General features: G+C 39.1%; 1 protein-coding gene across 8 annotated transcripts in view; it reads left to right on the top strand.

Moving 5' to 3' along the window:
* dlgap2a (discs, large (Drosophila) homolog-associated protein 2a) overlaps positions 1 to 13,592 on the top strand; it is a 176,538-nt gene that overhangs the window by 30,202 nt on the left and 132,744 nt on the right. For 2 of the 8 annotated variants that reach the window (XM_086049071.1, XM_086049070.1), the window contains exon 1: positions 12,728 to 13,004. The exons of the other annotated variants lie outside the window; for them this stretch is intronic. The gene's annotated coding sequence lies outside the window, so the exon portion shown is untranslated. Of the gene's footprint in view, positions 1 to 12,727; positions 13,005 to 13,592 lie in introns of those variants that run through there. 8 annotated transcript variants of the gene reach the window in all.

Below are 13,592 nucleotides of genomic sequence, written 5' to 3'. Positions count from 1 at the left end.
CTTATTTAAAGTTGTTAAAGAAAAGGTGATGTAACACAATGATAAATATGCCTCTGTTCAAGCTTTTTTGGAATGTGTTGCAGGCATCAAATTCAAAATTAATTTGTTTAAAAAAATAAATTAAAAAAAAGACTGTTAAATATCTAGTCTTTGTACTGTATTCAATTGAATATATGTTTGAAAAGGATTTGCAAATCATTGTAATTTTTTTAAATCTAAATTTTACACAACGTCCCAACTTCATTTGACCTGGGATTTGTATATCTTTGGTCATCTATCTATGCCAGCAACTTAGTGACAGGAAGAAAAAATAAATTCTCTTCCATTTGATGGCTGAAGGTCCAATAAATCAGCATACCCACCTGTTGCCATTCATACTACAGAATAAGTCAAGACTTCCTGCAAGAATATCCGCGAGTGTTTTACTAAACAGGCCCAAATTTTATACTGTGTAAATCTGTGAGTAAATTGAGACAAAGAAAAAATCATGATCTTATTATTCATACTTTTTGTGATGTTTTTGTTTGGTGGTGTTGAGTGAGATATATTTGTAATGCAAAATGGGCACCTTGGCTCAATAAAGGTTTGGGAATCATTACCCTACAACCTAAATTCTGCATCAAATGTGTGTATCAGACCCAAAAAATAAATTAACCACAGTCACTGTGTTTTGGCATCGTGTGTGCTCTTGGTAGAGAGTCAGATCAGATTGCTCACAGTTTCATGTTATCCGGCATGATCCTCATGTCATCATGTTTTCTGCTGTTCAAAAACAGCTCATGAGTAGGCAAATATTTGCAAGATTATCTGATGATAGCATGCCGGAGAAGCCTTGCTTTAAAGCCACGATTAGCAGTAACACAATAGTTTGTTGTATGGCTGCAAACAGACGTGCTTTTGTGCTACAGAGAGCCTGTTTTGCGGTCAGACATACATTCCATCTCAGAATGACATGCAATTGTTTTTCCATATTAATATCCCTTGTCACAAGCTTAATTTTAAATAAACACACACAGTGAAAGTCCATCTCAACAGCCTGTGTGTTTATGTATGATCTCCTTTCACTATGGGGCAAATGCATGATCCGTCTGTGTTTGCTTTTTAAATCTTATCAAAGGGAACCCAATGTGAACATGGCTATGCTGCATTAGCCTCCCATAATTTTATGTATGAGCACTTAGTTTTAATTGTCCTCAGAGCGTCACATACAACCTCTAATTTGTCTTTTTGCCACTTCACCAGATGCAAGGCTGAGCATGTGGAGGCAGAATTTTCTTGCATAATAATGATTCACATGGTAATTACTGGAGTGAAATGGGGGTGTTTAGTGGAATCTTTCACCTTTTTCAGATTTAGAATGAGAGAATATATATTTGATCCACTCAGGAATTCTTAAATGTACCCACTTTATATCAGACTATAACATGATTTATATTTTTAAATAAGTCTCCATAATTATTTTCATTCAAAGTTGGTTCAATCTATTAATACTGATTATCTGGTATTGAGTCTTTTCAAACCAATGGGTGGATTATTTGTTACATGAAATAGCAACACAAACACACTGTGTCTATATAATCATAATGATATGATCTTTTATTCAGACTAGTGGCCTCCGAATGTTAACATTTATTGCAACTCTACAGACAACCCAGCTGGTGAACATGGACTTATATTGAATTTCACTCTAAGCCCTACTCTTTATCCGTGGCTGTCCTTCACTGAGTCTAGGGCTTGTTCCAGAAATACCACTACATCTCCAGGAGTACAATATTCACCATGACTCACGCTCGAATGTGTCTCATTTCCCTTTCGCCTCTTCCGTTTCCTGTCGCGGGAAATGATTGGTCATGTCCGAACAGAAACTTTTGTCATCTTCACCGAGGTGCACATTTTGGATATCCAAATACAAAATAGTGCAGTATTTCTTAAATTCAATAATTTTATGATAAATTTTTAAATTATTAAGCAATATGCCTATGTTGGTGCTCATTAATAAAAAGTTAATGACAGTTAAGTCCACATTGGGAAACAGTGTTGTACATTCATTCTCCTGTATTTTTATGTATAATGTTAATTATTCAGGTACATTTTCAATATATACAGTGGTTGTATACCGGTATTTACTGCTTACGTGATGTGTGTTCCATCAAAATACCAAAACACTGTTTTAATTAATTATTTTTTTTCTGGATTGTGTTGTGTTCTCAGGTGTACGGCACCTGCGTATGACGTGGTACCAGTAAGTCTGTTCACAACGTCTTTTGGCTGACTCGGACCAATTGGGCAGGCCTGAAATACTGACGACAACTCTCAGTCGGACTAAAGCACTGCCAAATATCCACCTCTGGTTGACACACTGCCTAGCTGGGCTTTATTGACTAACTGCTTATCAACTGAATTGAATGCTCATTTGATCGTATTGCGCTTTCTCACACGGCCTCCGCTCCCCACATACTCTGGCAACCTTCACAAGTTCTGTGGTTTCCTATGGTCTGCGGTACGTTGCCATGGCGGTAACAAGAGAGAGGATTTAAGGGGGGGTGGGGGTTTTTGGGAAGGGGACATGACACTAAGCTTCCGCTCTGGTTAGCGTTGTTGCTTTGGCGTGACCTGTTCTGACTCAAATCCTGATATTCTCATTCAGCATTTCTTTTTAACGGCCAATTCGCTTGTGTATTTGAGTCACCATCGATTTGTGCACAACCTTAGTTCACACATTTGTCTTAGTTCACATTTTTAATACCCCTGGGGAAAATCTCTGCTTACGGTAATTCAGACAAGTAATCACACCTCCTCTCAGTCATTTGTTGTGCTTTCCTTAAATGCAAACAGTACGACTTGGCATATGTAACACATTGTTTTTTTAACGACCCCTCAGAGCTCTACCAAACCCAATTCATCAAGCCCTGTGTTGACCTAGTCAATGTCAGGCTGCCGCAGGGATATGAGCGTGCGTGTGAATAAAAAAAGAAGTGTGGTATTAGCTAGGCAGCTTGCTCTACCCCTTGACTGAGGAACTTTGTATAGCTTACCAAGCAACAAGGTCTTTCTAGAATATGTGGACACATCACCCTGAACGACTGGCGCTGTTTAGCAATGGGGCTCTGTGCTAACGTAACACACATCCCATTTACACAAGGAGCAAGCAAAGCAGTAGCGGCAGATGAAAGAGAGAAGATAAACGAAGAGCACCATTATCCCTGCAGCCAGCAGAGCCAGATATTCCCAGCATAGAGACAGAGAATTAAATTAGCTCCCAATTTGATTTGTCTGTTAGACTTATATTTCCTCTTGGATACATTTAATGTCCCACTGGTTTAACTGCTTTGATATTTTGCAGGTGCTCCACTTATAATCATAGGTGGGGGACTCGAGTCATATGATTTGGACTTGAGTCGACTCGAGTCACTGAATTTATTACTTGCAACTTGCTTATAGCCGAATTTTTATGCCTTTGACTTGGCAATCATGAGACTTGACTTGACTATAAACTCCGTGACTTGAAAATTTGAACTTTTTCTTTCTTTTTCTTTTTTTTTAAATATATATAAATATAGTGTGCCTTTCAGACGAGGGCTAAGGTTGGCTTGCAAGTGTCACATAGAAAGCCCCAAATATTACTCCATGTGGATTATGTTTTTGATGAAATCGGGAAAAAGACTATAGCAACGTGCATGGCTTGCAACCCGAAGAAGAGATCAGAGCTGGGCATTTTACAAAAAATTTGCGGTCCGTTTATTGCCTTCCGCCTACAGCTGGGGTACTCTTCCGCCATCAGTTTATCCGCCATTTTGTCTGGCCGGACCTAAAGTACGCCGGTCCGACTGTCATTTTAAACGGGCTTCGAATGGAATGTAAGGACGGAATAGCTTTAAAAACATGAGGATGATTGTTTTTATGAAAAAAGGACGGAGGGACGATGACGGAAGGGTCACAGATGGAGGCTAGAGGACGGACCGGAAAAAAAGGGAAAAGTGTCCATCCCTGCAAATTTAAATACTCAATGGCAATTACTTTGAAAGTTATTTTAAAAACAAAATGAATTACAGAAAAAGGCAAACATCATATTACAAACCTGTACATGTGCATATTTAACCTTAATTACCAGTATTGCATTTTTTTTAAATCTTAATAATGTTTCTTTACTTTCTTTGATATATTTGTAAATTAAATAGTACATTTACATCCCAGGAAGACTGAATGTTCATCTAAAACATCGGCAGCACCAGTTACAAAAATACAGAAAAATGGCTCTCAGTTATAAATAGGTCTTGATTGCGCTAATATAAAAGAAATAGTAAAATACATTAAGATGTACTTTATGTTGTTTCTTTTGAGAATCCACCCATCTTGTCCCCCCCATCTTTTATTGTTACTTTTAGATTGGTATCAGTTACAGTCGCACAATGTTATCAAATCTCCACTTTCAGCCTAAAAAATGTCAGGGAAAATAGAATACTGTCGATGTGAAGTTTATTATTCTTTTCAGCCAGTTGACACGCTGTGGAAGTAATCTTCTATCAGTTTGTGTATGAACCTTTTACTAGTAGGAGGTGCTAACAGACATAACTGCATACATATGCGCTAAAGAGGCCTAATCTAACATCTTGCAAGACGTGCGCTGCACAGTTGTCGTGATATGTTAATTATCTAGAGTGGCCCATGGGTGGTGGGGTCCAAGCAGATTTCAGGGGTAGCACTGACCCCCCGCAGCCCAGTCTGGCTCTGCCAGTGGTTGCATCTAGCATTAGCATTTCTTGTGATAATGGCATTTACAGTGATATCATTGTTCTTAAATAATAGTTAATCAAACATTAACGTTATTCATTGCTGGGATGCAAATGAGTGAAAAGATATACACTCTCATTTTCATGAGACACTGCGATGGATATTTTAAGAGTATTATGACACTCTCCTTAGATTTGATCCTTAAAAGATATGCACATATGATTTTCTGAAATGAAAGATTAGGGGAATTGTAGGGTTTGTGATGTTTATTTTTACAAGGTGGCAAGCTGCCCAATGCGAAGCACATCAGTCAAGTATCACAAAGCAGGTTGAAGTATGTCACCTTTGCATGTAATTTGGCCAAAGTCAAACAAGAGCACTGATAAGACCGGCTGGCGCATGATTAAACTGACTGTTTAGTATTTCTTACACTGACTCTATCCTCATTGCAAGGACAAAGCACATACATCAGGAGGCTGATTTCTCTGACACAGCACACCTTTGCTCCGTCTGTATGCTATGTGGATATTGACTTTTATTTGACACAAACTAGTGAAATTTATACTTCTCTTTCTGATGAAACTACAGTTACATTACACAAGGATAATAGGTTTTGTGCTGATTGATTCAATCCCAACACTTCAACAGATATTAGGAACTAGTATTGCAGTCATGCATAAAAAAAAAATTAAAAAAAGGAAACGAAATTGCCCTAATTCTTTGTATCATAGATTCAATGAGGTGCTGTAACCATTCCTCAAAGATTGTGGTCTTTACTCACATGATAGCATCACACTGTTTTTGTAGATGCAATATTCCGGGTGCCATTTGCTGTCTAAGTACAGCAAATTGTAGAAACCATTTTACTGCTTGGCTGTGACATTTAAATGATGCTAAATTGGTACAACGGCACCTCAAAATGTGGCAAATAATAATCCGTGCCATTGCACCACGACAACCCTGAACTGTTGTTAATCAGCAGCGATCATTTGTTCATGCTAAATTCATATCCTTTCATTCAAATATTGAAGTAGAAAGGCAAACCAATCAGGATTGGCAACAATTGTGTAGTCTTGTCATTGATGAGAATGTAGATAGGATTGTATATAAGTTGAGAGGCAATGTGCCTTTTTTGTATACCCCTCTAATTTATTACTTTGCCAGACTTTAATAAACTGTGTTCATTCAGAAGATGTTTTCTCACTTGCTTGGACTGCATTTGTGAGCCACTTAAAAACATGTACTGGCGTTACTCTCTCCTTGAGCGGGCAGATACTACATGTATCAAATATGTTTGATTAGAGGGATTCTAAGGATTTCCAAGCATTTGCAGTTGCATGTCATAATTTCAGAAACAGTAAGGACAGCTTCACTAATTTGCTTCAAAGTGGATGCATAGAACATCCATCCATCCATCCATTATCTATACCGCTTCTCCTCACAATGGTCGCGGACGACCTCCGAACTGTGAGGCGGTCGTGCTAACCAGTCTACCACCGTGCCGTCTGCATAGAACATATTATTGTAAAAAAAAAAATGCTTTGGTTGAATTTGTCTTTAATGAAAAAAACTGTCCATAAAATCCAAACTATTGTGATCGTTGTTATAATTTCAGAGGTTGAGGAATACTTAAATGTTGTGTCACCCATACACAAAAAAAAAATCATCCCTGATGTTCTTGTGACGCTGGTCTCAAGCTTTATGCGGCACCAGGCGAATCTTCTCCAGCGGTTTGTCGTAACCCAGCCACAAAGTTTGACGTGTGTGTTGACACACACAAAATGAAAAGAGCACAAATATAATGTTGAGGTAGTCTTTTCAAATTAAGATTCTTTGACACATTTTTCTATGTTCCTCATCCCTGGGTATAGGTACTGGAAACTGTACCGATGATCACAACAGCATTCTCTCAAATTCAAAACGCCACTCTTGTAGTCACAGATTCAACTTCTTCTGGTTGGGAGTAAAACCACCAATAGCACAACAAGTTCCCAAGATGTGCAAAGCCGTTTTCAATGTTGTGGGGGCTTATCATTGATTATGTTACAGCTGTAGCTGTTGTGAAACGTGCTATATAGATAAAATTGTATTGTATTGTATTGTATAAATGGGGGAAAAAACCATTCAAATAAACCACTCGGTGAAACGGAACCCGCTGTAACAAATGGGTCCCTGCTACTCCCTGTGTCTTAGAGGAAGTCGCGCACATAATTGTTAATATTATAGCCCTCGGGAATAAGGTGGATATGTTGCTACTCTCACGTATGGTCACAAGCTGTGGCTAGTGACCAAAACAACAACATCACTGAACAACTATGATTGTAGTGGCCAATTGTAGTGGCCAAGATTAGTTTAGAATTTGACTGAATGTACTTTGTAAGCTAAGTACAGTATAGCTCTTGGTATATACTTCAACTAGATAGATGGACAGACAGATTGATAGATTGTTTTTCCCTCCTGACAGCCGTAGAGTTAAATATACTGAATTGGATCAGTTCATGAACTGATTTGTTCCTTTCTCAGTTCAGTTGAGCTCACTCAGCCGCGAGCTTGGCAGCCATGGGATGGAACTGCTGCATTTTGTTACTTACACATGAATCTTCGACGAATAACCAGTGATGCAGCCAGGGTACGGGCGGGGGAGGGACTTAACTTAATGTGACTCGTGATTTGTTCACTGCGAATAGACGATATGTATCATCCAAGCAATGACTATACCCACTGATTCTGCCCTGAGTGATTTGTCTGCTTTGAACAAATGACATATATCACTCAGTGAACGATTCTGCCCCATGAAAATAAACAGACACGCCTCGTCGCCATTGGGCCGACTGTGCCCATTATTTTAAAAGACTACACAAAATGTAATGAGAGGAGAAAAGACGGGGGAGTGTGTGTTGGGTAGGCTACATTTTTTGGGGGGATCTATTTAAAGTAGATATCAAATAAATCAAAAATAAGTTGATATCGTAATATTATAATTAATATTATATGTAGTGTGTATTATATGAATGGCTTGCTACTTTGATCATGCAATGTTAATGGCTCAACATATATGTTTTTTTAGGTTTATAAACTGTATATTATAATTAATAAAATGTTAATTGACAGATTAATTGATTAGTGTTTAATCATTAGTGAGCAGCTCTAAAAATTGGAAAATGTGCAGCTAATCGAAGTGATTGGAATCGGGATCGGGCGATCTCACTCATGGATGATCGGTATCGGAATAGGCAGCATAAAACTGATCGGAACACCCTTACTTTGCAGCATCTTCTCCAGCTACTAGATCACCACTGTACAAATCATCTTGATATGATTGCATTACCCAGAATAACACTTGTAAACAGGACATTTTTATTAGAGATGGCATTAAATGTATTTATGACGCTGATTTAAAAAATGTTTTTGTTCCCCCCTAGCAAATCAAGTTTTTGGGATATTTTCATTTTTTGGTTTAAAGATTGTCCTTTAAAAGCTTGCGCAATAGAGATTTTACCATGCATTGTAATATATAGCTATGACGTTTCTGAAAAAAAATTCCACCTGTTGCTGAACCTAACTGTCCGCTCTGACCCATTTTCTCTTTCTGATGGAATTAAGATCCTTCATGTTTGATTTTTCAAAATAAATAGTTACTTTCTTTTATGTACCTACTGTATCTAAAATGAACATTAAGAAAGTACTATTGTTTCATATTGTCTGTATTTATTTAAATTGATCATCTTTTTCAAATGCACATTTCTAATTCTATCAAGTTTCCTCCCCCTTGACTGCCTACAGACTCTTGTTGAAAATTCTCTTCTTTTTTTAACCTGAGCATGACAGGAAACGGCATCAGCATTATGCATTTGCCCACTGAAGGAGGAATGATTTTTTTTTTGCAATAGTCTCATAAATCTCGGTTCTACCTGGTTGAACAAGGGGATGTTTGGAGCCTGGCCGGCTGGCCGTCTCTCTTGGCCGTCATTATAGATCTAGATTGACAGCTGCTCCATCGTGTCTGCCACTGTTAATCACTGAAGGATTCGGGCTGCCGGCAAGCAGCTCTGACAAGCGACCTTGACTCTTGCTTGGACCAAGGGACTACAAGTAAAAGCCTGCTTCCTTGTTAGTGCAAGTGAGGCATTCCTCAGTCAGTTGCTCAAAAATGCTCCCTAATAGACAACCACAATTCAAAAGTGTTTACTTTTTCCTCATGAAAATGTATGGTCATATCTTGTACCACTGTACCAGTTCTACCTAGAAACATCCTTGTTTTTGCCCTGTATGGTTGCTTCCAACACACTTTTTTGAGGCTGAGCATTGACAATGGCACCGTTCCTCAGAACCGATTCCAACCTGCTTCTAGAATGCAGGCCGAAGAGGGCCATGACGTCACTGTCATTTGATTGGCTGACAAATGTAGGGATTTCTTTAAGGCAGCGATGCGGTAATATAATGACATCCACAGTAACATAGGAAGAGATTGTGCAGGTGAGATCAGAAAACCCAGATAAAGTTTATAATATCGATCTCACCTCCTTATAGGTAAATCTGCATATAAATACAGACAAAAAAATGCATTGAGGGTCTACAAGATATAAAACGTTCAGGTATATCAACATAAAATAAAAGGTGTGTGTGGTACAACTTATGTCATGTGTCAAATGAATAGTTCCGTCCAAGTGAATGAGAGCAAGCCCTGTCTTTCAATATATCCACATTTTCCTCTTTAGGGCCGCTGCACATTGAACGTTTGTCAGGCAAGGAACGCACAAGTTGCTAGAGAAAGAGTGTGGATTATGATAAAAAAAAAATGGGGCTATATTGGATGATGGGATACACTCTCATTCACTTGAATGGATCTGTTGAGGTGCGCAGCGCTCTCGTACATTTTTTCCACAAGCTTTGCTGTTTCATCCACAGACATATGTGAAATTGTAAACGTGGTTAAATACTTTTGGAAAAGACAATAATATGTGCTGTATATACTGCATTGCTGTGTCTTGGCAGCAAGCGGCTGTGTTTTGCTCGTTTGAACCTGGAAATTATTTGTTTTGTGTGAAAGCTTCTGTCCATTTTGATTAACTATAATTTGGGACGTCTCCACATTGTACAACTGTGATTCATATTTTGAATTCGCAAAACCAATGGCCAAGACTCTGCCATTCATGAAGTCATGTGGCAGAATCGCAGACACTGCGAGTGTGCAGTGGAGGCTCACAGTTCACTTGATCTCGCACCACTCCCACCCCATCAATTGTTGGTGACTGTTGTAATGGAGAAGCAACGGAGGCCAGGCCATTCTGGAACCTGTAATGAAAAAACACCTAATTCTCAGTTAGGGTAAGATGCTCAGTCATCCAGGAGGGCCTCAGATTACAGCCACTGCTCCCCTCCTCCGAGTGTCCCCCTGCCCCGTACGTTGTTGGTAGTGTAACCCTTAAAAGTTTTACTGCCTTATCTTCGAAGATGTGTGTGCGCGCATATATATACATACTGTGTGTGTGTATATATATATATATATATATATATATATATATATATATATATATATATATATATATATATATATATATATATATATATATATATATATATATTAGGGATGGGACAAGCCAAAAATCCCACGAGACAAGATGTCTCACGAGATTGAGTCCGCGAGGACGAGACGAGATGAGATTTTTACTAAATTTCGAATATAAAAAAATACCTAATGTAATTTTTTCAGTTTTCAAAATGTTTTTTATCGAACAGACTGCAAGAAAATTAATCATCTAGCTCTAAAGTGTAAATGCAAACAGGAGTCACTTTCGTTACATGCTCTCAAATATTGCTGCAATAACAGCTAAAGCTGAGATCTTTCCTCTTACTGAATACTTTGACAAAATCCAAATGTGCTCGTGGGGCAGTAACTCAATTGTATATAGTGTTTTGTGTTAATTTATTGCTTTATTTATATTTTATATATATGTTAATATTTATTGATATATTTAATAATGGATGTATCACTGCCTCTTACTGATTTTTTTATTTATTGTATTGTTTTTAAAGTGCTTTGTTACAGCTCTAGCTGTTATGAAATGCGCTGTATAAATAACATAGCATTGTATTGTAGAGTTCCACTTGCTTCTCAGTCGATCTTCAACAAGAGCAATGTCACTGCGTCCGTGTCAAGATTTCTGCAACTCGTCGTAGTTCTGGGCTCCTCAGAGGTGCAGATACGGCATCCCGCTGCTCTAAATCGGGAGCCATCATGTACAAAGAGTTGTTCTAGCGCGTGATTACGTCCATAATTAGTTTGTGCGCGGACAGCTCAAGCTGTCTTTATTCAGACGTCAAATGTGCTGCTGCTCTTGAGCATCGGTGAAAAACAGAAACTATACGCTTGACACGTGTAAACAAACATGATACGCGGCCAACTTTGGACCAGCTGCACTAGCGTTGCGTTCATTGCCTGCATGATAAGCACTTAATGTGTGGCTCAAAGCCAGCCTCACGTATCGCCACATCCATGTTGCGAGCGTTGTCGGTCACAACAGCGACTTCGCGATTTGGCCTCGAAAGTTCCCATTCGGTGACAGCTCCTTTTAGGACATCTGCTATATTCACCCGGACTCCAAAACACCGTCAAAAGAAAATAGATCTCGTGCTGTGCAGGGACTAGAAATCTTGTGGCGTTCTAATCCCGCGAGATCACGTAGCACGAGATCTCGTCCCATCCCTAATATATATGTATATACATACATATACATATTGGCTCGCATACCGGTACTTTGCCACAGACTGGTGATTGTGTTGTGACTTTGGAGGTTCCACTGTAATAATGCTAAATTCATTAGGACAGTTTTATATACTTTTACTTTAATTATATTATGGATGATATTTCACTCATCATGAGCGCTCTTAAATTGTTTTAGGCATGTGACACAAATGTTGGGACATTTACAATCTGATATACGGGTTGTCATGAATGCCTCCTTTAAAGTGCATTGGTCTTGCATTGGTGCACAAAAGTAAAGCAGATCAAGCTCAAGCTGCAGCACCAATTTAGCAGTTCATCATCACAGTCTCACAGCAGACAGTGACATTTGTGCGTGTGCTTTCATCGTAGCATGCCTCATTGGTGATAGCAGCGAGTGAATATACTGTATAATTTTCTAACATCTTCAAATAATGATAAGCAAAGTGCAATTCACTTTTCTTTTGACCACAAAGCATTTGATATATCTCTATATCTAACCGGCCATATAGTGTAAAATGCACACATGCTCCTTTTTTGGCAGTGAAGTCATTCAGTTTAGAGGTAATTTTATGACACTGGTCTCTAGACTAGGAACATACATTTATGCCGAATCCAAATTTTAAAAACATAGGCTTTTTTGCTATAGGCCTGTAGTTCAGCCCCTGAGACTCCTGCATATGGTGGACGTTGTTAAAGTCACACTTGAGTTGGCGTCATAAACATGGTCAACTGTCAGTCAGTAGTGAATTAAAATGTGTAATTTGTGTACCTTATGAGCCTTTACCACAAATTTCATGAACTAAAAGGCCGGCCTCTAAACAGGTCTATTAAAATTGTTGTTTCATTATTTTTGCACACTGTGTGGCTGTAATACGTGCCAAACTGAATTGAGGCTTTTCATAAATGTATGTTTTGTGGTTTCAACACTTCTTTTGGTTGGGGCTCGAACCCTTTAAATTCAGATTCTATTCTAGATCTGCCACTGACACCTCAAAGGAGAAATCACACTACTCTGCTGCTTGCTATATATGCAATGTAACAGACATCTTCACTCTTTCTTGCTCTTTTTCCGTCCTCCGTCTCACGCCACCTCACCACATAACTCTCCATCTGTTCAGGAACAAGACTCCGTATTGGAAGTCCGGAATCCACATTCCAGTCACAGTTTAGCTGCAGCCATGCTGTGGGAACCGGCAGCGGCAAATGTGTGTGTTGTCTGCCTCTCCTCTCTCTTGCTGCACCGCCACTCTGCTGTGCTGCAGTGGATGCTCCAAACAGTGCGCTCGCAACTCATCGCAGTGGCGGTCGCAGAATCTCACTGACATTTAAGTGCCGTTCTAACCCTGGTGGCTTTTCCACCACCGCTTGTGATCAGTGTGTCTGAATTAATGAAAGGGCAAGTCATAGGGAAGACTGCATACAAGTGGAGAGCTCAGGAAGTCTATACTTCAGTGTACCTTGCACATGACTGTGTGATTTTCTGCTGTCTTCGGTGGCAAATCCGCTTGTGCTCTTAGATGCCTCCTGCTTGGAGACACTTTGCCAGGTAAGTTAGTCATCTGGTGCTCGGATATTTTATTCTGCATGTGATGGTTTATAGTGGAGAGCTTTCTGCAATGCTTTTGATTTTCCCCAGGGAAATTATATTTTGTCAGAAGTTACAGGATTAACATATGACAAATAGACAGTATTCAAATGTGTCTATTTGTGTCTAACACAACCACATCATATATTTGCTAATGAGCCCTGCAATAAATTGTGTTTGACTGCAGCAACTTCAAATCATGATGCAGAAATGGGAGTTGCTGTATGAACAATGCATATTTTGTACACATTTTTATTTGTAGTGCAAAATACAAGTGCCTAATTAAGGTATTATTAGGCATTCTGTTTTAAGTGTGTCGTGAGGCAATGTTGCAGCATCGACATGCTTGCATGCGAGGGAATCTTGTCTCAACTTGCAGGGGGTTGCAGAGTTGTATGTAAACTGTCATGAAGGGTGGGTCAGCTTTGCGTGGGATGTATGTGTGTCATTTGAGACTTGTTCTCTTAAAGTGTGTGTACTGTATGCGTATGTGTGTCAGCTGTCTCATCTCCTGACTGCTTGTGAGAAAGAGACAGCAACAACAAGATG

This window comes from Filicampus tigris, chromosome 13, assembly GCF_054856515.1.
Source record: "Filicampus tigris isolate MCC_2025a chromosome 13, RoL_Ftig_1.0, whole genome shotgun sequence".
NCBI classification, from domain to species: Eukaryota; Metazoa; Chordata; class Actinopteri; order Syngnathiformes; family Syngnathidae; genus Filicampus; species Filicampus tigris.
Note: the sequence above shows the minus strand (reverse complement) of the source record. Positions and strands in the feature narration are given on the sequence as shown.